Source organism: Bubalus bubalis, chromosome 22 (assembly GCF_019923935.1).
Source record: "Bubalus bubalis isolate 160015118507 breed Murrah chromosome 22, NDDB_SH_1, whole genome shotgun sequence".
Taxonomy (NCBI): domain Eukaryota; kingdom Metazoa; phylum Chordata; class Mammalia; order Artiodactyla; family Bovidae; genus Bubalus; species Bubalus bubalis.
This window is the reverse complement of record NC_059178.1, coordinates 12,868,636-12,895,113: the sequence shown is the minus strand read 5'-3', so window position 1 is coordinate 12,895,113 and position 26,478 is coordinate 12,868,636.

The following is a 26,478-nucleotide window of genomic DNA, read 5'->3' as shown; positions in this document are numbered from 1 at the left end:
ATCCCCAAGAAAAAGAAATGCAAAAAGGCAAAACAGTTGTCTGAGGAGGCCTTACAACTGGCTGTGAAAAGAAGGGAAGTGAAAAGCAAAGGAGAAAAAGAAAGATGTACCCATTTGAATGCAGAGTTCCAAAGAATAGCAATGAGAGAGAAGAAAATCTTCCTCAGCAATCAATGCAAAGAAATAGAGGAAAACAATAGAATGGAAAAGACTAGAGATCTCTTCAAGAAAATTAGAGATACCAAGGGAACATTTCATGCAAAGATGGGCTCAATAAAGGACAAAAATGGTAGGGACCTAACAGAAGCAGAAGATATTAAGAAGAGGTGGCAAGAATACACAGAAGAACTGTACAAAAAAGATCTTCAAGACCCAGATAATCACGATGGTATAATCACTCACCTAGAGCCAGACATCCTGGAATGTGAAGTCAAGTGGGCCTTAGGAAGCATCACTATAAACAAAGCTAGTGGAGGTGATGGATGGAATTCCAGTGAAGCTACTTCTAATCCTAAAAGATGATGCTCTGAAAGTGCTGCACTCAGCATGCCAGCAAATTTGGAAAACTCAGCAGTGGCCACAGGACTGGAAAAGGTCAGTTTTCATTCCAGTCCCAAAGAAAGGCAATGCCAAAGAATGCTCAAACTACCGCACAATTGCACTCATCTCACACGCTAGTAAAGTAATGCTTAAAATTCTCCAAGCCAGGCTTCAGCAATACGTGAACTGTGAACTTCCAGATGTTCAAGTTGGTTTTAGAAAAGGCAGAGGAACCAGAGGTCAAATTGCCAACATCTGCTGGATCATAGAAAAAGCAAGAGAGTTCCAGAAAAACATGTATTTCTGCTTTATTGATTATGCCCAAGCCTTTGACTGTGTGGATCACAAGAAACTGTGGAAAATTCTGAAAGAGATGGGAATACCAGACCACCTGACCTGCCTCTTGAGAAATCTGTACGCAGGTCAGGAAGCAACAGTTAGAACTGGACATGGAACAACAGACTGGTTCCAAATAGGAGAAGGAGTTCGTCAAGGCTGTATATTGTCACCCTGTTTATTTAACTTATATGCAGAAGTACATCATGAGAAATGCTGGACTGGAAGAAACACAAGCTGGAATCAAGATCGCCAGGAGAAATATCAATCACCTCAGATATGCAGATGACACCACCCTTATGGCAGAAAGTGAAGAGGAACTCAAAGGCCTCTTGATGAAAGTGAAAGAGGAGAGTGAAAATGTTGGCTTAAAGCTCAACGTTCAGAAAACGAAGATCATGGCATCCGGTCCCACCACTTCATGGGAAATAGATGGGGAAACAGTGGAAACAGTGTCAGACTTTATTTTTCTGGGCTCCAAAGTCACTGCAGATGGTGACTGCAACCATGAAATTAAAAGACGCTTACTCCTTGGAAGGAAAGTTATGACCAATCTAGATAGCATATTAAAAAGCAGAGACATTACTTTGCCAACAAAGGCTTGTCTAGTCAAGGCTATGGTTTTTCCTGTGGTCATGTATGGATGTGAGAGTTGGACTGTGAAGAAAGGTGAGCACCGAAGAATTGATGCCTTTGAACTGTGGTGTTGGAGAAGACTCTTGAGAGTCCTTTGGACTGCAAGGAGATCCAACCAGTCCATCCTAGAGGAGATCAGTCCTGGGTGTTCATTGGAAGGACTGATATTGAAACTGAAACTCCAATACTCTGGCCACCTGATGCAAAGAGTTGACTCATTAGAAAAGACCCTGATGCTGGGAAAGATTGAGGGCAGGAGGAGAAGGGGACGATGGAGGATGAGATGGTTGGATGGTATCACCGACTCAATGGACATGGGTTTGGGTGGACTCCGGGAGCTGGTGATGGACAGGGAGGCCTGGCGTGCTGAAGTTCATGGGGTTGCAAAGAGTCGGACACGACTGAGTGACTGAACTGAACTGAAGGGGGTTCCTTAAAAACTGTTACCACCATTAGATTGTTACCAGAAAAAATACAGGAACTGAGATGTAAGTTAAATTTGACCTCTGGTTTTCTCATCTAAAAAGTTAGGGGAAAAAAAGTTAGGGAAGTGAGAGGGAATCGTGTGAGTTCTGAGAAATAAAATGAGAACTTGAAAAACCAGATGCAACATACAGCATGCCATCCTCCCTTCTCGTGTCCTGTGCCATGTGGACTCTGGAAAACGTTCTGTTTCAAGTAAATTGTGACATCAAAAAAGGTCTCAGGGCAGTACTACCCAAAAGAAATATAATGCAAGTCACATGTGTAAGGGCTTCCCTTGTGGCTCAGCTGGTAAAGAATCCGCCTGCAATGCGGGAGACCTGGTTTGATCTCTGGGTTGGGAAGATCCCCTGGAGAAGGGAAAGGCTACCCACTCCAGTATTCTGGCCTGGAGAATTCCATGGACTGTATAGTCCATGGGGTTGCAAAGAGTCAGACACGACTGAGCGACTTTCACTTTCACTCACGTGTATAATGTTAGGTTTTAAAAAAGTACAGGGCTTCCCTGGTGGTACAGTGATAGGAGTCCATCTGCTGATGTAGGGGACATGGGTTTGAACTCTGGTCTGGGAAAACCCCACGTGCTGTGGAGCAATTAAGCCTGGGGACCATAACTACTAAAGCCTGCATGCTCTAGAGCCGGCAAGTCACAACTGCTGAAGCCTGTGCACCTAAAGTCTGTGCTCTGCAAACAAGTGAAGCCATTGGAATGAGAAGCCTGTGCATGGCAACTAGAGTAGCCCCTACTCTCTGCAACTAGAGAAAAGCTGCATGCAGCAAGGGAAAACCCAGCACAGCCAAAAATAAATAAATATAGCACTGTATACCTGTCCAAAAAAAAGGTTTTTAAAAAAGTACCAAGAAATACATGACATTCATCTTAATAATGTATTTTAATTAACTCAATATATTAAAAATGTAGATTTAGCATGTAATCAATGCAAAATTTGGAGAAGGCAATGGCACCCCACTCCAGTACTCTTGCCTGGAAAATCCCATGGACGGAGGAGCCTAGTAGGCTGCAGTCCATGGGGTCACTAAGAGTCGGACACGACTGAGCGACTTCACTTTCACTTTTCACTTTCATGCATGGGAGAAGGAAATGGCAACCCACTCCAGTGTTCTTGCCTGGAGAATCCCAGGGACGGGGGAGCCTGGTGGGCTGCCGTCTATGGGGTCGCGCAGAGTCGGACACGACTGAAGCTACTTAGCAGCAATGCAAAATTATTCGTGGGATATTTGACATTGATTTTCAGGCCGAGTCTTTGAAATGTGCATGTAATTTTCACTTATGGCACATCTCCAATCAGACCAGCCCCATCTCAGGCAATCAATATTAGCCCACATGGGCCTAACCTCTGCTCTATTGGAGGGAACAGACAGAGGGTGTGGGCTCTTTGCCAGAGATGACTTGATGGGAGGCTCTGGATAACTCAGGGGTCTGAGGCTGAAAGAAGCTGACAGAGGTAAAACCAGGGTAGCCCACTTCAGGCTGCAGTTAGGTAACAGGAGCACAGAACGTGCTTGAGTAAATAACAGGGAACTGAACAGTCTGCCCTGTGAGGTTAGTCTCCCATCATCTCAGGAGAGGTCAAGTACTTCACTGCAGCGAAGTGGAAAGGGAGCTGGACGGGACGCGAGGGTCAGGGAAAGGACTGCCACTGTCTCTGTGTAACTGCCCACTGCCCCCTGCCCTGGCCTCTCTTCCCTCTTCCCCAGTCTTTGTTGTGAGCCCTGCATCAGCCTGAGCCCTAAATGTGCTTCCCTGGTCTGAGCCTCCTTCTCTCCCCACACTACACATTGTTCTCTTTTCATGGCACCGGGTCCTTCCATGGGCTCATTCCACAGCCCCGAGAGCTCCCCCGAGCTTGTGAAACCTTGGCATCTCACTGGGGTCTCCCATCCCCTTCCTTGCCACCCTTGTTCCTCTTACCAGGTGCCCTCGTTCAGCTCCCCAAGTCAGAAACCGGAGAACGCGATGTGGCGTCTTTCCTTCTTCCCACTTCCAGATCACCACCAAACCCACTGACTGTCGAGAGTTACCAGTACTTCTCACCAAATTGCTGTGAATATCTGATGCTGTTCTTAGATGGAAGGGTCTGCCCTCCCTCCCGCAGGCAGCACATCTCTCAAAACTTTACATTTTAAAATGCTCTCACCTGTCACAAATGTCCCTGAATGAAGTCCAGGGCCTGTGTGTGTCCCCAGCCTACCTCTGAGAATCTCATCTCTCTCCGCTTGCACCCCTGCTCTCTGTGATGGGTTGAATCATGATCCCCTCAAAGTCATATCCCCTGGGAACCTCAGCACATGACTTTATTTGGAGATAGGGTCTTTGCAAGTGTAATTAGTAATGGAGATGAGCTCACTCTGGATTAGGTGGCCCTAAGGCCAATGACAACCGTCCTTATGGGAAGAAGAGACACAGACAGAAGAGGCAGAGATTAGCATCATGTAGCTACAAGCATCAAGGATGGCCAGGACCCCCAGAAGCTAGGAAGAAGTGAGGAAGGATTCTCCCTTAGTATCTCCTGAGGGGAGTTTGGCTCTGAAGATGCCTTGATTCGGAGTTCTCGCTGGCAGCACTGTGAGCGGATCAATTTCTGTGGTTTGAATCCACTGTGTTTGTGCTAATTTGTTACGGCAGCCCTAGGAAACCAAGGCGCTGTTTCTGTTTCAGCTGTAACTTGCAGTTACTTGGGTTTCCTTGTACTCACCCTTCCTTCAGGGCTGCAAGGCCTCCCTTCCTCTTCAACCCAACTCATGGAAGCTTCTTGATGTGTGGAAGCTTCTTGATGTGTGGAAGCTTCTTGATGTGTGGAAGCTTCTTGATGTGTGGAAGCTTCTCAGATGTGTTAAGTGTGTCCCTGCTGTGTCCCCGGGGCACACGGCTCAGTGTACTAATTGCCTCTCTAATTGCCTGAGTTCCCCCTTGGCAGGGAGCCCTGTGAACACAGGAGCATCTTCGGGACCCGTGTCCTCTCCCCACCAGATCCGCCTGCAGCAGATCCTGAGTGTTTATGAGAGGACTGAGCGCTAATTCCTCTGTCAGGCATTTCTCTTTGTGAGCATCATTTCCAGTTATCCTTGCTAAAGCTTTGTGAGTTAGATATTATTAGTATTTATTTTCTTTCTTTTTTTTTTTCTTCTATCTTTTAGCCTCACAATATGTCATGTGGGATCTTAGTGCCCTGGCCAGGATAGAACCCAGATCCCCTTCAGTGAAAGTGCAGAGTCCTGACCGTTGGACTGCAAGGGAAGCCCTATTTTTCAATTTTTCAATTCAAGACCTGGAAACCAAGGCTAAGGGCCCCCAGGGCTGACCTGAGTGGCATCAAGTTCTATTTACAGGCTTTGTAGTCAACAGGAATTTGAAAACTTATTTTGAGCACTACTCAGCCTGGCTCTCCAGAGAAGGCGATGGCACCCCTCTCCAGTACTCTTGCCTGGAAAATCCCATGGACGGGGGAGCCTGGTGGGCTGCCGTCTATGGGGTCGCACAGAGTTGGACACGACTGAAGCGACTTAGCAGCAGCAGCAGCCTGATTCTCAAAGAAGTATTTTTCACTGTGTGCACGTTCAGTCTTGTCCAGCTTTTTGACTGTAGCCTGCCAGGCTTCCCTGTTCTTCACTTTCTCCAGGCTCCGCTGTCCATGGGATTCTTTAGGCAAGAAAACTGGAGTGGGTTGCCACGCCCTCCTTCAGGGGATCTTCTCGACCCAGGGATTGAACCCAGATCTCCCGTGTCTCCTGAATTGGCAGGTGGATTCTTTACCACCGAGCCACCTGGGAATTCGAAATCCAAAAGTCAGACTTTGCCAAGGAACGTGCTTTTTACATCCAGTAGAAAGCGATGGTGGTCATCACTGAGGGGCAGAGCGAGGCCAAGGGAAGAGCTCTGACCTGGAAGTCCCATCACTAGAAGATACTTGTGGACAAGTGCTCATCTTGGTGCCCACCCCTCCCCTGCCCCCCCAAACCCCCCTAGGCCCCCGGCATGTGCTTGTGATTTCAACCTGCAGGAATGGAGCTGCAAGTTAGGAAGCCTTAGGGGAGTCCAGGTCTCCCTGCTGACCTAGGCAAGTCCTTTTATCTCTAAGGCGATCATCCGCCTTCTTCAGATCAGATCAGATCAGTCGCTCAGTCGTGTCCAACTCTTTGGGACCCCATGAATCGCAGCATGCCAGGCCTCCCTGTCCATCGCCAACTCCCGGAGTTCACTCAGACTCACATCCATCGAGTCAGTCATGCCATCCAGCCATCTCATCCTCTGTCGTCCCCTTCTCCTCTTGCCCCCAATCCCTCCCAGCATCAGAAACTTTTCCAATGAGTCAACTCTTCGCATGAGGTGGCCAAAGTACTGGAGTTTCAGCTTTAGCATCATTCCTTCCAAAGAAATCCCAGGGCTGATCTCCTTCAGAATGGACTGGTTGGATCTCCTTGCAGTCCAAGGGACTCTCAAGAGTCTTCTCCAACACCACAGTTCAAAAGCATCAATTCTTCAGCACTGAGCCTTCTTCACAGTCCAACTCTCACATCCATACATGACCACAGGAAAAACCATAGCCTTGACTAGACAAGCCTTTGTTGGCAAAGTAATGTCTCTGCTTTTGAATATGCTATCTAGGTTGGTCATAACCTTCCTTCCAAGGAGTAAGCGTCTTTTAATTTCATGGTTGCAGTCACCATCTGCAGTGACTTTGGAGCCCAGAAAAATAAAGTCTGACACTGTTTCCACTGTTTCCCCATCTATTTCCCATGAAGTGATGGGACCGGATGCCATGATCTTCGTTTTCTGAATGTTGAGCTTTAAGCCAACTTTTTCACTCTCCACTTTCACTTTCATCAAGAGGCCTTTGAGTTCCTCTTCACTTTCTGCCATAAGGGTGGTGTCATCTGCATATCTGAGGTTATTGATATTTCTCCTGGCAATCTTGATTCCAGCTTGTGTTTCCTCCAGTCCAGCATTTCTCATGATGTACTCTGCATATAAGTTAAATAAACAGGGTGACAATATACAGCCTTGACGAACTCCTTCTCCTATTTGGAACCAGTCTGTTCTTCCATGTCCAGTTCTAACTGTTGCTTCCTGACCTGCATACAAATTTCTCAAGAGGCAGATCAGGTGGTCTGGTATTCCCATCTCTTTCAGAATTTTCCACAGTTTCTTGTGATCCACACAGTCAAAGGCTTGGGCATAGTCAATAAAGCAGAAATACATGTTTTTCTGGAACTCTCTTGCTTTTTCTATGATCCAGCGGATGTTGGCAATTTGATCTCTGGTTCCTCTGCCTTTTCTAAACCCAACTTGAACATCAGGAAGTTCACAGTTCACATATTGCTGAAGCCTGGCTTGGAGAATTTTAAGCATTACTTTACTAGTGTGTGAGATGAGTGCAATTGTGCGGTAGTTTGAGCATTCTTTGGCATTGCCTTTCTTTGGGATTGGAATGAAAACTGACCTTTTCCAGTCCTGTGGCCACTGCTGAGTTTTCCAAATTTGCTGGCATATTGAGTGCAGCACTTTCAGAGCATCATCTTTCAGGATTTGGAATAGCTCAACTGGAATTCCATCACCTCCACTAGCTTTGTTCATAGTGATGCTTTCCAAGGCCCACTTGACTTCACATTCCAGGATGTCTGGCTCTAGGTCAGTCATCACACCCTTGTGATTATCTGGGTCTTGAAGATCTTTTTTGTACAGTTCTTCTGTGTATTCTTGCCATCTCTTCTTAATATCTTCTGCTTCTGTTAGGTCCATACCATTTCTGTCCTTTATCGAGCTCATCTTTGCATGAAATATTCCTTTGGTGTCTCTGATTTTCTTGAAGAGATCCCTAGTCTTTCCCATTCTGTTGTTTTCCTCTATTTCTTTGCATTGATTGCTGAAGAAGGCTTTCTTATCTCTTCTTGCTATTCTTTGGAACTCTGCATTCAGATGCTTATATCTTTCCTTTTCTCCTTTGCTTTTCGCTTCTCTTCTTTTCACAGCTATTTGTAAGGCCTCCCCAGACAGCCATTTTGCTTTTTTGCATTTCTTTTCTATGGGAATGGTCTTGATCCCTGTCTCCTGTACAATGTGACGAACCTCATTCCATAGTTCATCAGGCACTCTATCTATCAGATCTAGTCCCTTAAATCTATTTCTCACTTCCACTGTATAATCATAAAGGATTTGATTTAGGTCATACCTGAATGGTCTAGTGGTTTTCCCTACTTTCTTCAATTTAAGTCTGAATTTGGCAATAAGGAGTTCATGATCTGAACCACAGTCAGGTCTTGGTCTTGTTTTTGCTGACTGTATAGAGCTTCTCCATCTTTGGTTGCAAAGAATATAATCAATCTGATTTCGGTGTTGACCATCTGGTGATGTCCATGTATAGAGTCTTCTCTTGTGTTGTTGGAAGAGGGTGTTTGCTATGACCAGTGCATTTTCCTGGCAAAACTCTATTAGTCTTTGCCCTGCTTCATTCCGTATTCTAAGGCCAAATTTGCCTGTTACTCCAGGTGTTTCTTGACTTCCTACATTTGCATTCCAGTCCCCTATAATGAAAAGGACATCTTTTTTGGGTGTTAGTTCTAAAACGTCTTGTAGGTCTTCATAGAACCGTTCAACTTCAGCTTCTTCAGCATTACTGGTTGGGGCATAGACTTGGATTACTGTGATATTGAATGGTTTGCCTTGGAAACGAACAGAGATCATTCTGTCGTTTTTGAGATTGCATCCAAGTACTGCATTTCGGACTCTTTTGTTGACCATGATGGCCACTCCATTTCTTCTGAGGGATTCCTGCCCTCAGTAGTAGATATAATGGTCATCTGAGTTAAATTCACCCATTCCAGTCCATTTCAGTTTGCTGATTCCTAGAATGTCGACATTCACTCTTGCCATCTCTTGTTTGACCACTTCCAATTTGCCTTGATTCATGGATCTGACATTCCAGGTTTCTATGCAATATTGCTCTTTACAGCATCGGACCTTACTTCTATCACCAGTCACATCCACAGCTGGGTATTGTTTTTGCTTTGGCTCCATCCCTTCATTCTTTCTGGAGTTATTTCTCCACTGATCTCCAGTAGCATATTGGGCACCTACTGACCTGGGGAGTTTCTCTTTCAGTATCCTATCATTTTGCCTTTTCATACTGTTCATGGGGTTCTCAAGGCAAGAATACTGAAGTGGTTTGCCATTCCCTTCTCCAGTGGACCACATTCTGTCAAATCTCTCCACCATGACCCGCCCGTCTTGGGTTGCTACCCCGCGTCCGAGGTCAGGGGGGGCAGCCCAGAGGAGATACCCAGCATCCGAGGTCAGGGGTGGCGACGAGAGGAGTTACCCCGCGTCCGAGGTCAGGGGCGGTGGCCGGGAGGAGCTACCCCACGCCCCTAAGCCCGAGGCCAGGGCGGCAGCCGGGAGGAGCTACCCCACCCCTAAGCCCGAGGCCAAGGGCGGCGGCGGGGAGGAGCAACCGCACAACCGAGGCCAGGGGTAGTGGCCGGGAGGACCAACCCCACGTCCAAGGAGCCGTGGCTGCGCGGGCGCAGGAGGGCCTAGAGGAGCTATCCCACATTGAAGTTCAGGAACGGTAGCGGTGAGGAGATAGCCCTCGTCCAAGGTAAGGAGCAATGGCTGCGCTTTGCTGGAGCAGCCATGAAGAGATACCCCACGCCCAAGGTAAGAGAAATCCAAGTAAGACGGTAGGTGTTGCAAGAGGGCATCAGAGGGCAAACACACTGAAACCATACTCACAGAAAACTAGTCAATCTAATCACACTAGGACCACAGCCTTGTCTAACAGCCTTCTTCACCTCCTCCAAACCAACTGAAATGGAATTTCTAGCTTAGGGTCCACATATGTGTTTTTAAAGGTGCCCCAGTACTTTGGCCACCTCATGCGAAGAGTTGACTCATTGGAAAAGACTCTGATGCTGGGAGGGATTGGGGGCAGGAGGAGAAGGGGACGACAGAGGATGAGATGGCTGGATGGCATCACTGACTCGATGGACGTGAGTCTGCGTGAACTCCCGGAGTTGGCGATGGATAGGGAGGCCTGGCGTGCTGCGATTCGTGGGGTTGCAAAGAGTCAGACACGACTGAGCGACTGAACTGCCTGACTGAACTGAGGACATGGGTCCCCAACCTCTGGGCCTTAGACTGCTTCCTCTTGTCAGATAAGTAGAGGCATTAGATGAGAAATAAAGTGTGTGGTAAATGCACTTGGATCATCCCCAAACCACCACACCCACCCTGGGTCCATGGAAAAATTGTCTTTCATGAAATTGGTCCCTGGTGCAAAATAGCTGGGGATGCTGCCCTAGATGATTCTAGGGGTGGAGAATCAATGGAAGGAGGGGTGAACCTGGAAACCCTGGGTGCTTAGATAGGAGGGAACCCCCAAGGGGATAGAGGGTGAAGGTGGGGAAGCTGCAGAAAATGAAGGCGAACCTGGCCGAGTTGTAATCGTGCCCTGGGTGGGGGTGGGGAGGGGGGCTGCCACAGCTTCTAGCAGGAGAACATTCACAGATACTTGCCCCCGGGCCTCTGTAAACTGCCGCACTGACCCAGCCCCCTTCACTCCCCTTCCCAACATAAGTGCTTTAAAAGGCTATCACCCAGCCCTCAGCTTGGCCCCAGGTGTCTCCAGGCTCACTGGACAGTGGACCTGATTTCTGTCATCTGCACACCTGAATTTCCCCGGAGTTTGAACTCCTCCAGCCTGAGTCCACACCTTCTGCTCATACTAACCTTATCTTAATTGATTCCACCCACTTGTGTCTAGTCTCTTGTGCATGTTTTCTGCCCTAGAGATCTGGGCAGAGGCCTATTGTGCAAAAAGCATGGGCTTTGGAGGCCCCACACCTGCAAGAATTTTCACTTACTGGCAATTTAACTTGGAGCAAATGATTAACCTGGCTGCCCAGCCTCCATTTCCTTGTCTGTAAAAAGGGAATAATAATATCTTCCTCTTAGGGTTGTTGTGAAGACAAGATGTGGCAATGTGGAGAATGTCCTTGGCATATAGTAGGTGATCAATAAATTTATGTTGATTAACCAAGCAACTGGATAATCATTGCCATAATTGTAACTCAGATCAGGGAGTACTTGCTTATTTTCTCCTTTAATACAGTCAGCCCTGGGGTGTCATTAGGATCATTTTACAGATTCGGGAAAGGAGATTCAGACAACTTATCAAGTCCTCAAAGCCCACTCCTCCTAAGAGGCACACCGGGGGCTGCCCTAAGCATGGCTGCCTTTAGATCCTCTACTTTCTCTGCTCCAGGGCTGCTTGGCCGGATATGAGAGAGTGAGAACAATTGCCAGTTTGGGCTCTCTTCTTGGGCTGAGAGCACAGTCCAAGGTTCAACAAGCTCCCTCCTGGGTCTTTTGATAGAACTTTTTGATAGAGCTCAAGCTTGGCGAGCCTGGCCAACGCTGCCGTCTGCCAGGGAGCGGGGAAGGGTCTGTCGAGTGTGGCCGCGGGCTCTGGTCGTTTGCAGAGGGGCAGGGCTGTGTCGTGTTCCGGCGCGCTTTCCTGTGTGATCGCATGCGCAGCCCTCCGGCTCATGTTCCAGGGCTGAGGTGGGGCTGGGCACGCACTGTGCCTCTTGTTCCCTCTTGGTTTCTTTCCACGACGGCCTCAGGACTGCCAGTGCGATCGGGCCCATCTGTGTTCTGCAGCAGAGCACGTCGTCCCATTGTCTCAGTGCGGGAATGGCGAGAGGAGCGAGGCGTGGTAGGGTTGGGACGTGAGGAGACAGCAGCCGCGTACGTCTCTGCTCAGGCTGATCCGAGGCCAAACTGATGGGAGGCCCATTGGAGGATCCAAAATTCAGAGTGCGGAAAGGCTGCTGTGGGGTCTCCGGGACAGGAGGTGGGGCTGGCGCTGGGGTCTCAGTCTCCCTTCCATGCAGGCCCTGGTGAGAAGTGGGTCACATTGCCAAGCTGCCGTGTCCAGGCTGGGGCCTGGCTTCCTGGGCCAGGAATTCAGGACGCCCTGTGTCCCCCATTCCCTGACCTGGCTCCCCAGGTTTGGGTCATAGCTGCAAAAATAATATCATGAGTTTCCCCCCACCCCCACCCCTTTGGATTTTTATTTAGAACGTAAAAGATGGCTCTACCCTGGCAATGCCACCAGTGTCCCCCACCTCTTTTTCTCTCGTGCCCAGGCTGTGTTGATGGTACCATGGTGTCTAGAGGGAGGGGTGCCCCAGCTCTGCCCCCTGCAGCTCCCCTCACACGGCCCTCAGTAGGGGGACTGGGGGGATGCCAAGGAACATGCCCAGGGCTTCGTGCTCTTTCCATGCTACCAGTCTCTCTCTCTCTTCTCTGGGGGCAGACAGGCTTGCTGGAAGTTGTGAACAGTGGGAGCTAAGAAGGGAGGAAACACACCCACCCTGGGCTTGAGGGAGAGCTCACAGGGATGGAGGGTGAATAGAGCTGAAGGGGAAGAAGACGGGATCCAGAAATATCTCGAGGACCCCTCAACCCCAGGCCTCAAGTCCCCCTTTCTCCTGGGGAGTTGAATTCAGGTATCCCTTGAGAGGCAGCGTACTTCCTCTCTCTCTGCCCCCTCCTCATCCTGCTGGCCCAGCATTCTTGGGGAGGCCTGGGTACCTGGGGCTTCTTCTGTGGCCAGTTTAGCCCCTCAGACAGGCCTCTGGGGCCAAAGCTAAGCTGATGAGGCCTGAAGGCCTGGGGCCTTCTGAATGGGGCGAGTGTGCATGCTAAGTCTCTTCAGTTGTGTCTGACTCTTTGCAACATTATGGATTGTAGCCCGCCAGGCACCGCTGTCCAAGGGATTCTCCGGACAGGAATACTGCAGTGGGTTGCCATGCCTCCTCCTTCAGAGGATCTTTCTAGACCCAGGGATGGGACCCATGTCTCTTAGGTCTCCTGCATTGGCTGATGGGTTCTTTACCCCTAGCACCACCTGGGAAGCCCTTTGAATGGGGAGGGGAGCCCAAAGCAGGAGAAGAGGAGGAAAGAAAAGCGGGCAGTCTGATCTGGTGATTTAATTAGTTCCTGGAGTCTGTCTGGCTGCACAGAAACACACACTGAATGAGACTCAGCCTCTGACCTCTCTCTGCCTGCGTTCAAAATGGCCCGTAGGAGCTTTGATCAAGGGCAGGTGACCATACAGCGTCGACACCAGCAACTATTGTGAAACAGAGAAAGCAGGTATGTGAGTATAGACGTGTGTGCTGATTTTTTAATTGGAAGGAAGGAGGAAAGAGTCTGGGGGCTCTCAGGGAGGGTCCTCACTGGACTCACCTGAGGTCATCGGGAGAGGACAAGTGTCACTGAAATATGTTGGGAATGGGGCACTCAAGTCAGAATGTGGCACTGAGGCCCAAGCCCAGTTCTACAGATAACATAACGAAAGAGCAGTTGGGGCTGGGTGGGTGTGTGGTGGGGGGTGGGGGGGTGGGGGCAGTTTGCCTGCAAGGAGCCTCATGTCCTCAGACCTTAGACAGAGAGGGAGGAATGGAAGTCTCTGCCCAGGAGCCTATCTACATTCTAAAATAACTTCTATGACACTCATGATATTTAAAGCACTTTCACCTTCATCCTAGTATCTCATCCTGAACAGACAAGCTTCTTGAAGGCAAAGGTTCTTTGGAGCCTTGGGGGTCACAGGAGTGTCAGCCCAGACCTTCGTGAAGGATCAGATCACCATGTGATAAACCCCAGGTGTGTGAAGCTAGGGGACCCAGAGGTTTGAAGTGAGTCTAAAGTCTAAGAACCAGGCCACATTCTTCACTATAAATTTTATCTGTACAGATAAAGTTGTTGTTGTTCAGTCACTAAGTCGTGTCTGAGTTTGTGACCCCACGAACTGCAGCACGCCCGCCAGGCTTCCCTATCCTTCACTATCTCTTGGAACTTGCTCAAACTCATGTCCATTGAGTCAGTGATGCCATCCAACCATCTCATCCTCTGTCACCCACTTCTCCTGCCTTCAATCTTTCCCAGAACCAGAGTCTTTTCCAATGAGTTGGCTCTTGGCATTAGGTGGCCAAAGTATTGGAGCTTCAGCATCAGTCCTTCCAATGAATATTAAGGGTTGATTTCCTTTAGGTTTGATCTCCTTGCGGTCCAAGGGACTCTCAAGAGTCTTCTCCAACACCACAATTTGAAAGCATCAATTCTTGGGAAACAGCTAGAGTGTTTTTAAAGCACCTTTATCTCAGCTATCTCTTTCCCCAGTGCTGTTTTGCTTCTTCTTTTTTTTTTTTTTTTTCAATTTTAACTGATTTTTACTGTGATAAAATAAAATCACAGTAAAAATTTTAAAATTCAGATTTAAAATACGAAATTTATAGTTTTGTGGCTTTAACAATATTTCCATTGTTGCATCTCCCTCACTACTATCCATCTCCAGAATGTTTTTAAAAAGTGAAATATGGTTGATTTACAGTGTTGTGCTAGTTTCTGGTTAGTACAGCAAAGTGATTCAGATAGATAGATAGATATATATACACACATCCTTTATCAATTTCTTTTCAATAATAGGTTATTACAAGATATTGATCAAAAACATTTTTAAAAATTGAGGTATAGGACTTTCTTGGTGGTGCAGTGGATAAGGATCTGCCTGCCAGTAACCCAGGTTTGATCCCCGGTCTGTGGGAAGATTACATGTGCTGTGGAGCAACTAAGCCCATGCAGCACAACTTCTGAGCCCTTGGCCTAGAGTCCACAAGCAACAGGCACTGAAGCCCGTGCCTGGAGCTCGTGCTCCGCAACAAGGGAGGCCACTGCAACAAGAAGCCTGAGCACCGCAAGAAGAGGCACCCCCGCTCGCCGCAACTAGAGAAAGCCCATGTGGCAACGGAGACCCAGGGCAGCCAAAATTAAATAAGTAAATTAGTTAAAATTAAAAAATTGAGGTACAGTTGAGTATACTATTATATGTTACAACTGTACAATATAGTGATTCACAATTGTAAAGGTTATACTTCTTTTATAGTCATTATTGCTTATATTCCCTCATTGTATAATGTATCCTGCAGCTTATTCCAGACATACTAATCTATACCTCTTAATCCCTTACCCCCATATTGCCGCTCCCCACTTCCCTCTCCCTTCTGGTAACTACTAGCTTGTTTTCTCTGTCAGTTTTCTTCTTTTTTGTTATATTCACTAGTAGGATTTTTTAGATTCCACATGTAAGTGGTATCATACAGTATTTGTCTTTCTCTGACTTATTTCACTTAGCATGGTGCCCTCCAAGTCCATTCCATGTTGCTGCAAATGGCAAAATTTTGTTCTTTTTCATGGCTGAGTAGTGTGTGTGTGTATATATATATATATATGTGTGTGTGTGTGTGTGTACATACACCATATCTTCTTTACTCACTCATTCATCTATTGATAAATAGTTGGTTTGCTTCCATATCCTGGCTATTATAAATAGTGCAGCTATGAATGTTGGGTTACATGTATCTTTTCAAATAAATGTTTTCATATATACCCAGAGTGGAATTGGTGGGTCATATGGTAGTTCTATTTTTAGTTTTTGGAGGAAACTCCATACTGTTTTCCACAGTGGCTGTACCAATTCCCACTAACAGAGTAGGAGGGTTCCCTCTTCTCTACATCTTTACCGACATTTGTTATTTGTTTTCTTTTTGATCCTAGCCACTCGGGCAAGTGTGAGGTGATATCTCATTGTGGTTTTGATTTATATTTCCCTAATAATTAGCATCCTGTTGGCCATCTGCATTTCCTCTTCAGGAAAACATCTATTCAGTTTTGCCCATTTTTAAATTGGTTTGTTTGGTTTTTTTGATGTTGAGTTGTATGAGCTATTTATACATTTTAGATATTAGCCCCTAATCAGTCATATTGTTTGCAAATATTTTCTCTCATTCAGTAGATTTTTTCATTTTGTTTATGGTTTCCTCTGCCGAGCAAAGGCTAAGTTTAATTAGGTCTCATGTGTTCATTTTCACTTTTATTTCCTTGGCTTCCGGAGACAGAGCCAAAAAAAAAAAAAAAATTGCTACAATTTATATCAGAGTGTTCCCTCTCCAGAACAATTTTAACTTCCCAAAGAGAAATTCTATACCTGTTAAGCAGTAACTCCACATTCCCCCCTTCCCCCAGCCCCTGGCAATCACCCATCGACAGTCTATATGAATTTGACAACTCCAGGTACCTCATGTAAGTGAATTTATACAGTGATTTTCTTTTTATATCTCATTAATTCTTTCTGTTGGCTTTAGTTGCATTCACATAGTCCTGGTCTCATCCAACATATATCTATTAGGCACCTGCAGAAGTAACCCCACTTGCTGTTCCAGGGGCAGGTCAGATAATGGCTCCACAGAGGGCAAAATCAGGTGAGAATGTCACTTAGGGGATTCTTCCTCACAGGGCAGGCTGACGGGGTGTGCTGAGACTGTGCTGCAATGAGTTACCATCACTACTTGTAAGTCCACGGCGTGCTGGTTTGGGAGTACTCGAGGCTTACTCACTTTTGTCCGCATGGCCTCGCCCTCACCTGAGCTCCACCAGAGTTTGTCGAGTGGATTGATTGCAGAAAATGGTCCTCTAGTAGGAACCTTAATAAGGAACAACAATGCCTCCAAGATTCTGGAATGAAGTATGATTAGCCAATAAGAACTCATATCTGATCTGGGCACTTGCCCTAAAATACAAACAGATCTAAGGCAACCAAAATATTTTCCCATATATTGATGGGAATCAATGCCTTAAAAAAAAAAGCATAAACCTTTATTTACATGAGATAAAGAACAGAGTCACTCTAAGATCAAAATCTGGTCCTGATATATGAATTTGCTATTCATTTTCCTTGCTATCAACTTGCCCGAAAAACTGGGTGTGCCGCAAACTTTTTTCCCTACCATGTGACACCTCGCATCTATTTTCCTGTCTCTTTCAGCCTGAGGAAGTAGGGGTATCAGGTAGGGGAATCAGGTCCGACACAAAGTATGAGGTGTTGGCTGAAAAGTAGGGGCTGAGAGGAGGATGTGTTTCCCACAGGGGAGCTTCACTACCAAGAATTTCTACCCAAGACCACTCCTGGGCCACAGATGTGGGCCAGACTCCAGTGGAGCCTGAGAGGTGGCCCCTTGGTCCTGGGAGAGCTGCCTGAGGGGGAGGAAGGGAGGGTCCCGGGGTGCGTGGTTTCTTTCCTGGGAGTCCAGGTGCGCAGGCACTTTCATCCGGATGACTCATTAGCCCGGGTGAGGCTGGGGCGCAGGTGCGCAGGCACTTTCATCCAGATGGCTCATTAGCCCGGGTGAGGCTGGGCGCAGGTGCGCAGGCACTTTCATCCGGACGACCCACTAGCCCGGGTGAGGCTGGGGCAAGACTGGGCAGCACACAGCCAGGGCTCACTTCCCATGCTTGCTCTGGGCTGGCAGGCCTCTCTAAGAATGACAGGCAAGGAGTCGATTACACAGGACTCTTTGAGAAGATAGACAGTCTCCCCTTTACACAAACACACAGGCAAGTCAAACCTAGGGCTTCTAATTGTCCCCTCTGGACCCGACCCAAGGCAGCAGTTTGGACTATCTTTTTCTTGGATTAATCTGAAATAACGGCCCCCTGTATCTCCTCTTACCCTCGTTTCCCCAACATACTCTAGAATCTAGAGACCCGACACTACGATGTTATGGGTCAGGTGGTTCTTTGTTGAGGGCGCTCTCTGTGCCTTGTAAGGTGTTGAGGAGCCTCCCTGGCCACTGGCCACTGGATGCCAGCAGCGCCTCCCAAGCTGTGATAATTAAAAACGTCTGTCCGTGTTGCCAAATATCCCCTGAGAAACAAAACTACCCCAGCTGAGAAACACTTATCTCCTTGAAACATTTAATGCCATGTGTCAATGTCTCAGATTTCAAACGAGTGGCCTGATTTTCATTAAAGATCAATTCAGAATGAGGAGACAGCAACAGTGACTAGCACACAGTGTGTGGAGCAGGGCACGAGGAGGCCAGTCCTACAGTGAGCTGGTCTGCAGCCTGGGGCAGGCTCACTGTGCTTCTGGAGACTTAGACTTGCAAATCCCCAGTACAGCGAAATACAGGAGTCTTCTTTTAACTGCGCAGGTGCGCCACTAAGATAAGGTTCAGAGAGTGCCAACCAGGGCTGGGAGTTCTCTAGAGAAATTTGCAGGGTGGTAAGACCAGTGTTATTGTTAACCCAAGTTGTTAACTTGTGTGCTTGAAGCACAGTGAGGCCAAACAAACTGAAACGTTGGAGTTTGGAGCAGAGAAAGATTTAGTGCAAGGCCAGAAAAGGAGACCAAGTGGCTCATGCCCTGAAAATCTTCAAGCTCCCAGAAGGGTTTTGGCAAAGCACTTTTAAAGAGCAGGTAAAGGGGTGGAAACAGTGGAAATAGTGACAGACTTTATTTTTGGGGGCTCCACTGCAAATGGTGACTGTAGCCATGAAATTAAAAGATGCTTGCTCCTTGGAAGAAAAGTTATGACCAACCTAGACAACGTGTTAAAAAGCAGAGACATTACTTTGCCAACAAAGGTCCGTCTGGTCAAGGCTATGGTTTTTCCAGTAGTCATATATGGATGTGAGAGCTGGACTATAAAGGAAGCTGAGCACTGAAGAATTGATGCTTTTGAACTGTGGAGTTGGGAAAGACTCTTGAGAGTCCTTTGGACTGCAAGGAGATCCAACCAGTCCATCCTAAAGGAAATCAGTCCTGACTATTCATTGGAAAGACTGATGCTGAAGCTGAAACTCCAAAACTTTGGCCACTTGATGCAAAGAATTGACTCAGGAAAGACCCTGATGCGGGGAAAGATTGAAGGTGGGAGGAGAAGGGGACGACGGAGGATGAGATGGTTGGATGGCATCACCAACACGATGGACATGCGTTTAAGTAGGCTCTAGGAGTTGGTGATGGACAGGGAAGCCTGGCGTGCTGCAGTCCATGGCGTCACAAAGAGACGGACATGACTGAGAGACTGAACTGATCTGAACTCCAGTATACTTGCCTGGAAAATTCCATGAACAGAGGAGCCTGGCAGGCTTCAGTTCATAGTGTCATAAAGAGTCAAATACCACTCCGTGAGTCAGCAACAACAACAGGTAGCTAAAGCAGGAGGGTATGGGGAAAGGCCCGTCCCAGGAAGGCTTCATAGGGTCCTGCTTGGTTACATTAGGCGTTTTGACTCTTCTCTGTCCCATAGTCCCCACACTCCTTTGAACTATCCCAGGAATCCCATATTTATGTTTCTCAGCCTGCTTCTCACCCCTGGGGTGGAGGAAGGAAGGGGAGCACTTGGCTTGGACCTTGTGAGTTGCATTTGGTACACCTCCCTGTGAGGTACAGCTCAGCAGTGAGCCTGGCCGGGGCCCTGCTGAACTCCTGAGTTGGGAGACCATGTGACTTGGGATGAAAATGGGCAAGAAGCACATCCTGTGTCCTGTGTCCTCCAAGGACACAGGCCCTGCTCACCTCGACGTTCCTTACATTGTAGACACTCTTGCATTAAATGGATTGAGAGTGAAGGGGAAAGTGCTTTGCCGGGAGTCCAGAACCTGGAACTCTGGTCCCAGCTTTGCCACTTCCCCTCTCTGTGTTTTGCTTTTGTTACGTGTAACATGAGAGGGCTGGACTAGATGACCTCTATGTTTACGTTGAGCTATGACATTCACCTCTAGGTTTACGTTGAGCTATGACATTCTCTAGTTCTGGACGATGTCTGCAGTTCTTACACAGCCCTCAGTGTGCGTGTACTGCGGGTCTGCAGCAAGCAGCACAGGCAGACCGTGTCCTCCATGAGTCCGGATTCTGAGTCTGGGTGCTTAAACCATTAAGGATTTGGGGCCAGACTCCAGGAATCTGAATCCTTACAAGTTGTGTGATCTTTCTAAAATTATTTACACACTTAGTTTCTTCACCTATAAAATGGACCTAAATGTTCCTAGAACAATGCCTGCCACATAACAAATTCTCTGTATGTATTAGCTCCCCCAGGGTAAAATGACTGGTGATTCGTATCCTGTGGACTGAAACTCCAAAATATCAATAGCAGGACAACTGAGAGAGGAAGCTGGCCCTTGCCCAGATAGAAGATAAGAGACCAAGCATTTCTTATTCTCCAAGTCAGGAGACCCCCTCTGACTTCTCAGGCACAGAAAGCCTCCTTGGAGGTCAAAAGGGGAGTGATGCGAACTGATGTTCATTACCCGTAGGCCTCTCGAGTGGAATCCATCTTGGCTAAGAAATGTGTGTGCACGCATGGAAAGACTCTGAGATATACCAAATATAGATGCTGAACCAGGCAAATCAAAATGACTGGCCAAAGGAAACCCAGAAGAGATGCCCCATATAAGTGACTTAAACTGCCACAAGGGTGCGAGTCTCTGAGTCTGCCTGTGTGTCTATCCACATATACTATTCTTTTTCCCTCTCCTAATACACACTCTTCTGCTTCTGTTAGGTTCTTGCATTTCTGTCCTTTGCTACGCCCATGTTAAAATGGCAAAGACCTAACAGCAGAAATTAAGAAGGAGTGACAAGAATGAAGAACTAACTATATAAAAAAGGTCTTAATGACCCAAATAACCACAATGGTGTGATCACTCACCTAAAGCCAGACACCTGGAGTGTGAAGTCAAGTGGGTCTTAGGAAGCATTACTATGAACAAAGCTAGTGGAGGTGATGGAATTCCAGCTGAGCTATTTCAAATACTAAAAGATGATGCTGTTAAAGTGCTGCACTCAGTATGCCAGCAAATTTGGAAAACTCGGCAATGGCCACAGGACTGGAAAAGGTCAGTTTTCATTCCAATCACAAAAAAAAGCATTGCCAAAGAAGCTAGCAGAATCCTTCAAGCGAGGCTTCAACAGTACGTGAACAAAGAACTTTCAGATATGCAAACTGATTTAGAAAGGCAGAGGAACTAGAGATTAAATTGCCAACATCCACTGGATCATAGAAAAAGCAAAGAAATTCCAGAAAACCATCTACTTTTGCTTCATTGACTATGATAAAGCCTTTGACTGTGTGGATAACAACAAACTGTGGAAACTTTTTCAAGAGATGAGAATACTAGACCACCTGACCTGCCTCTTGAGAAATCTGTATGCAGGTCAGGAAGCAACAGTTAGAACTGGACATGGAACAACAGACTGGTTCCAAATCGAGAAAGAAGTACATCAAGGCTGTATATTGTCACCCTGCTTATTTAACTTCTATGCAGAATACATCATGTGAAATGCAAAGCTGGATGAATCACAAGCTAGAATCAAGATTGCCGGGAGAAATATCAACAACCTTAGATATACAGATGATACCACTCTAAGGGCAGAAAGCAAAGAGGAACTAAAGAGCCTCTTGATGAGGGTTAAAGAGGAGAGTGAAAAAGCTAGTTAAAAACTCAGCATTGAAAAAACTGAGATCATGGCATCTAGTCCCATTACTTCATGGCAAATAGACAGAACAAAAGTGGAAACAAGGGCGAATTTTATTTTCCTGGACTCCAAAATCACTGTGGATGGTGACTTCAGCCACAAAATTAAAAGGTGCTTGCTCCTTGAAAGAAAAGCTATGACAAACCTAGGCAGTGTATTAAAAAGCAGAGACATTGCTTTGCCAACAAAGATCCATCTAGTCAAAGCTGTGATTTTTCCTGTAGTCATGTATGGATGTGAGAATTGGACCATAAAGAAGGCTGAGTGATGAAGAACTGATGCTTTTGAATGGTATTGCTGGAGAAGACTCTTGAGAGTCCTTTGGACAGCAAGGAGATCAAACCAGTCAATCCTAAAGGAAATCAACCCTGAATATCCATAGGAAGAACTGATGCTAAAGCTGAAGCTCCAATACTTTGACAATCTGATGTGAAGAGCTGATTCATTGGAAAAGACCCAGATTCTGGGAAAGATTGAGGGCAGGAGGAGAAGGGGTGACAGAGAATGAGATGGTTGGATGGCATCACCAACTCAATGGACATGAGTTTGAGCAAACTCCAGGAGATGGTGAAGGACAAGGTAGCCTGGTGTGACGCAGTCCATGGGATCACAAAGCGTCTGATATGACTGAGCAACTGAACAACAGAAACAACAATAAACACTCTACTTACTTCAGTATTTTTCATATTTGTGGGGATTCTTTTTCTGCAAAGCCCAAGAGTCAGAGCCTTGTCACTGATGATTGATCTAATGTTTAGGATTTAGTGTCTTCACTGTTGTGACCCGCCTCCAACCTCAATCTCTGGCCGGTACCGAAGCCCTTTAAGCCGCTGAAGGCCGAGGCCACCGGAGATCAAGACTATGTTGATCAAACCATAGTAAAGATGTAAACAAAATGCTGGGAAATCCAGGTGAAGGATGTTATCCAAGCAATTCAGGGAGGCTTGTCTCTGTGCATCTCTGTGGCTTTAACCAAAGAAAAGACTCAGAAACTCAGAGCATCCAAGTAAATCCAGTTACCCTGCATCCTACGCTGCTTTTCCCGAGCCTGTGGGCTGTCTTTCAGAAGTGGGAGACTTGGCTCCCCAAGTGTTCCCTCCAATGTGGCCTGGGTCCAAGTTCTCTTGAGGTCACTTCAGACTCCTGGAGCCTGAACAGCTGCTTTTGGGGAAAAGCCAGCTGTATGTTGAACTGATGGAATTTCCTAGCATTTTAATTGTTAATGGGGAACAAATAGCTGGTGACTCAGAGAAATAATATCTACCACTGGTGCTGAAAAAAACTGGAATTTATGTACAACATTGGAGAATACAAAGTCCTAACTGTCTTTTACACCCAGGTACAACTCAGAACCAAGTCTTGAGAACCGACAGAGATGACCCGAATGATAAGGCACCAATGGATATACAAGTCCCAGAGAAGAGGTGTTGGTACCCTGGGCATGCTATTACTTAATTCTGTGTTTCTCTTGGCTTTTTGGGGGGAGGGGGATCCTTCTGGCAAGTACACTGAATGTAACTATCAAGAGCCAAGACAATTCAATGGGGAAAAGGGTAGTCTTTTCAACAAATGGTGCTGGGATAACTGACCATCCCATGTAACAGAATGAAGTTGGACCCCACCTCACGCCATATACAAAAATTAACTCAAAATGGATCAAAGATCTAAAAGTATGAGCTAAAACTATAAAATTCTCAGAAGAAACTGCTGCTACTGCTGCTGCTGCTGCTGCTAAGTCGCTTCAGTTGTGTCCGACTCTGTGAGACCCCATAGACGGCAGCCCACCAGGCTCCCCTGTCCCAGGGATCCTCCAGGCAAGAACACTGGAGTGGGTTGCCATTTCCTTCTCCAATGCATGAAAGTGAAAAGTGAAAGTGAAGTCGCTCAGTCATGTCCGACTCTTCGAGACCCCGTGGACTGCAGCCCACCAGGCTCCTCCGTCCATGGGATTTTCCAGGCAAGAATACTGGATTGGGGTGCCATTGCCTTCTCTGATTCTCAGAAGAAAACCTAAGGGTAAATTTTTGTGGCCTTGGCAGAGACAATTATTTCTTTGCTATGACACCGAAAGTAAAAGTGAAAAAAATAGATAAATTGAATATCATTAAAGTAAAAAAAAACTTTTTTGCTTCAAAAAAAGACTATCAAGAAAGTGAAAAGACAAACCACTGAATAGGAGGAAGTATTTTCACATGAAAACTTGTTCACAAATGTTCATAACTGAATTGTTCATAATAATCTATTATAAACAGATTTTAGAATTTGGCTCTATTTTGGAAGAGCCAAAAAGTGAAAAGAAACCAAATGCTCCTCAGCTAAGAATGGATGGATGAATAAATATGGAACATCCAGACAGTGGAACGCTATTCAGCCACAAGAAAAGGACTGAGATGTTGCTACGTGCTATGACATGGCTGAACCTCTCAAACATTTATGCTAAGCAAAAGAAGCCAGACACAAAAGGCCTCGTATTGTGTGATTTCATTTATATGTAACGTCCAGAACAGGTCAACTCGCAGAGACAGAAAGTAGGTTAATGGTTGTAGAGGCGGAGAGGAAGCGAGAAGGGGCAGTGACTGTCAACGTGTCCAGGGTTTCTTTCGGGGCTGATGAAAATGCTCTGGTATTAGACAGTGGTGATGGTTGCACAACCTGCGGAATGTGTTAAAAACGGTTGAATTGTACACTTTAGCAGGGTGAGTCTTGTGGTTTGTGAATTACACCTCAAAAAAAAAAAAGCATAGCTATCATGTGACACGTCTCTCCGCCTCCCTGCCACACCTTTCCCCTTGTTTCTTAGTCTTTTCTCACCTGTGTTACTTTCAGCCAAGTATTCCTGTTCTGTCCTTTGTGGTTGATAATTTTTAACATGGCAGAAATTTATTTTATTTTTTCCCTGTTACATTTCATCTCGTTGCTTTAGCCTATCTTTTTATCTTTACAAAATCTTATCGAATATGTAATACAGCATATGAAAAGTCTGAGATATCTTCGTTATGTATCATCTATACATTTGACAAATTGTATCTTTCACTAAGACTTTGGTTAAAAAGCATTGAATAGGAATTGGTCGTGGACAGATGAGGCATTTTACCTTAACAAAATGTTTCTTGGAAAGTGGTATGTATGTGACAATTCTGTTATCTGAAGTGATTGGGAGTTTGCGGATTCTCACTTGTGGCCGCTTATTTGAATTTTGCGTTGTGAGTTCGTGTTTTGCAGGGTTTTATCTGTGAAATTCCTCTGCAGTCTCTGGAGAGGGGTATGGCATTTGAATCTCACAGCGATTTCAGCCTGAGTTAGTAATCTCTTATCTAGGGTGAGGTGGGGGCTTACCGGATCATGCAGGTAGTATAAATTTGAATTCCAAATCTAGATAAATGTAGGGCCCTCATTATAAATTGTTAGGGGAGATATTATTTTCTTTTCTTTCTTTTCTTTCTTTCTTTATTTTTTTTTTTATTTTTCTTTATTATTTATCTTTATTATTTTTTTTAAATATAAATTTCCATGGCGGATTCATGTTGATGTATGGTGAAACCAATAAAATATTGTCAAGTAATTAACCTCCAATTGAGATATTATTTTCTATCAGCACTCTGAACAAGTTAGATAAGCCACCTTTTATCTCTCTTTGTAAGTGAGGAGATTATTTTCTCTGTCACTGTTTTATTGAGGGGATACACTTTAGAAGGTCTTGGCTCTGTGTGGGAGTAATAATTCCAATGCATAATGGCCTCAGGCCTACCTCCTATCTCTGTTAATGGACATTAAATCTGAAGCTCTTCAGGTCTCAAGCTCTCAGCATGCCCCCCTCACCCCTATCCCACCTCCACTCCACCCAGAATGGCCACAGTATCACTCTCACCTCCTTTGGTTTTTCTTTTCTTCTCCTTTTTTTGGCTGCAAGATTTTCCTTTTTTTTTTTAAAGTAAAATCTCAGCTAATATGTTTGAAGGGATGCTTGTTATCTTTTATCTAGAATTTCTAGATGATTTTATAGCAAGAAGACTTCTAAGCTTTCAAATCTGTTGCTGCTGCTGCTGCTAAGTCTCTTCAGTCGTGTCCAACTCTGTGAGACCCCATAGACAGCAGCCCACCAGGCTCCCCCATCCCTGGGATTCTCCAGGCAAGAACACTGGAGTGGGCTGCCATTTCCTTCTCCAATGCGTGAAAGTGAAAAGTGAAAGTGAAGTCACTCAGTCATGTCCGACTTTTAGCGACCCCAGGGACTGCAGCCCACCAGGCTCCTCCACCCATGGGATTTTCCAGGCAAGAGTACTGGAGTGGGGTGCCATTGCCTTCTCCGTTTGAATCCATTGCACTACCAGAAATGTACGTTTTCACATTGATGATAAAATTCTTCCCTGTTAAACTGGCAAGGATTTAACAGGGGCAAACATAAAAGTGAGCGAAGGACTCATATATAGTTGATAGGAGTATAAATTGGTACAACAATTCCTGAAGGAGTTCGGTAAGTAGCTATCAAAAGTGTAAACACTTTGCAAGCCTTTTCCTGGTAGGTCCATTTCTAGGAATTTGTCCTATTGAAATCACCATGGATGGTTGTCATAGCATAGCATTTCCTAAAATTATAAACTGTATAAATACCCCAGGCAAGGGGGGAAAAAAACAGGAAAAATGAGGAATAAAGGACTTCCCTGGTAGTCCAGTGGTTAAGAATCCGCCTTGCAATGCAGGGCACATGAGTTCAGTCCCCGGTGGGGAACTAAGATCCCTCATACCGAGGAGCAACTAAGCCCATGCACCACAGCTAAGACCCAAGAAACCAAATAAATAACTATATATATATATTTTTTAAGGAGGAAGAGGAAGCACTTATGTCAGGAAAGGAACTTTCTGAGAACTCTCCAACAAGCTGTTTAGAACTCCTGGATCAGACCACATTTTGTGGCCATCCCTAGTTGAAAGGGAAAGTGGAAAACAGAATTTTATTTGGGCTCAAAACTAAGGTTTTCTTAATAAGAAAGGAGGAAGGGATGGACATCAGAATGTCTATTTATATCTATCTATCTATCTACCTATCTGGGGGCTTCCCAGGTGATGCTAGTGG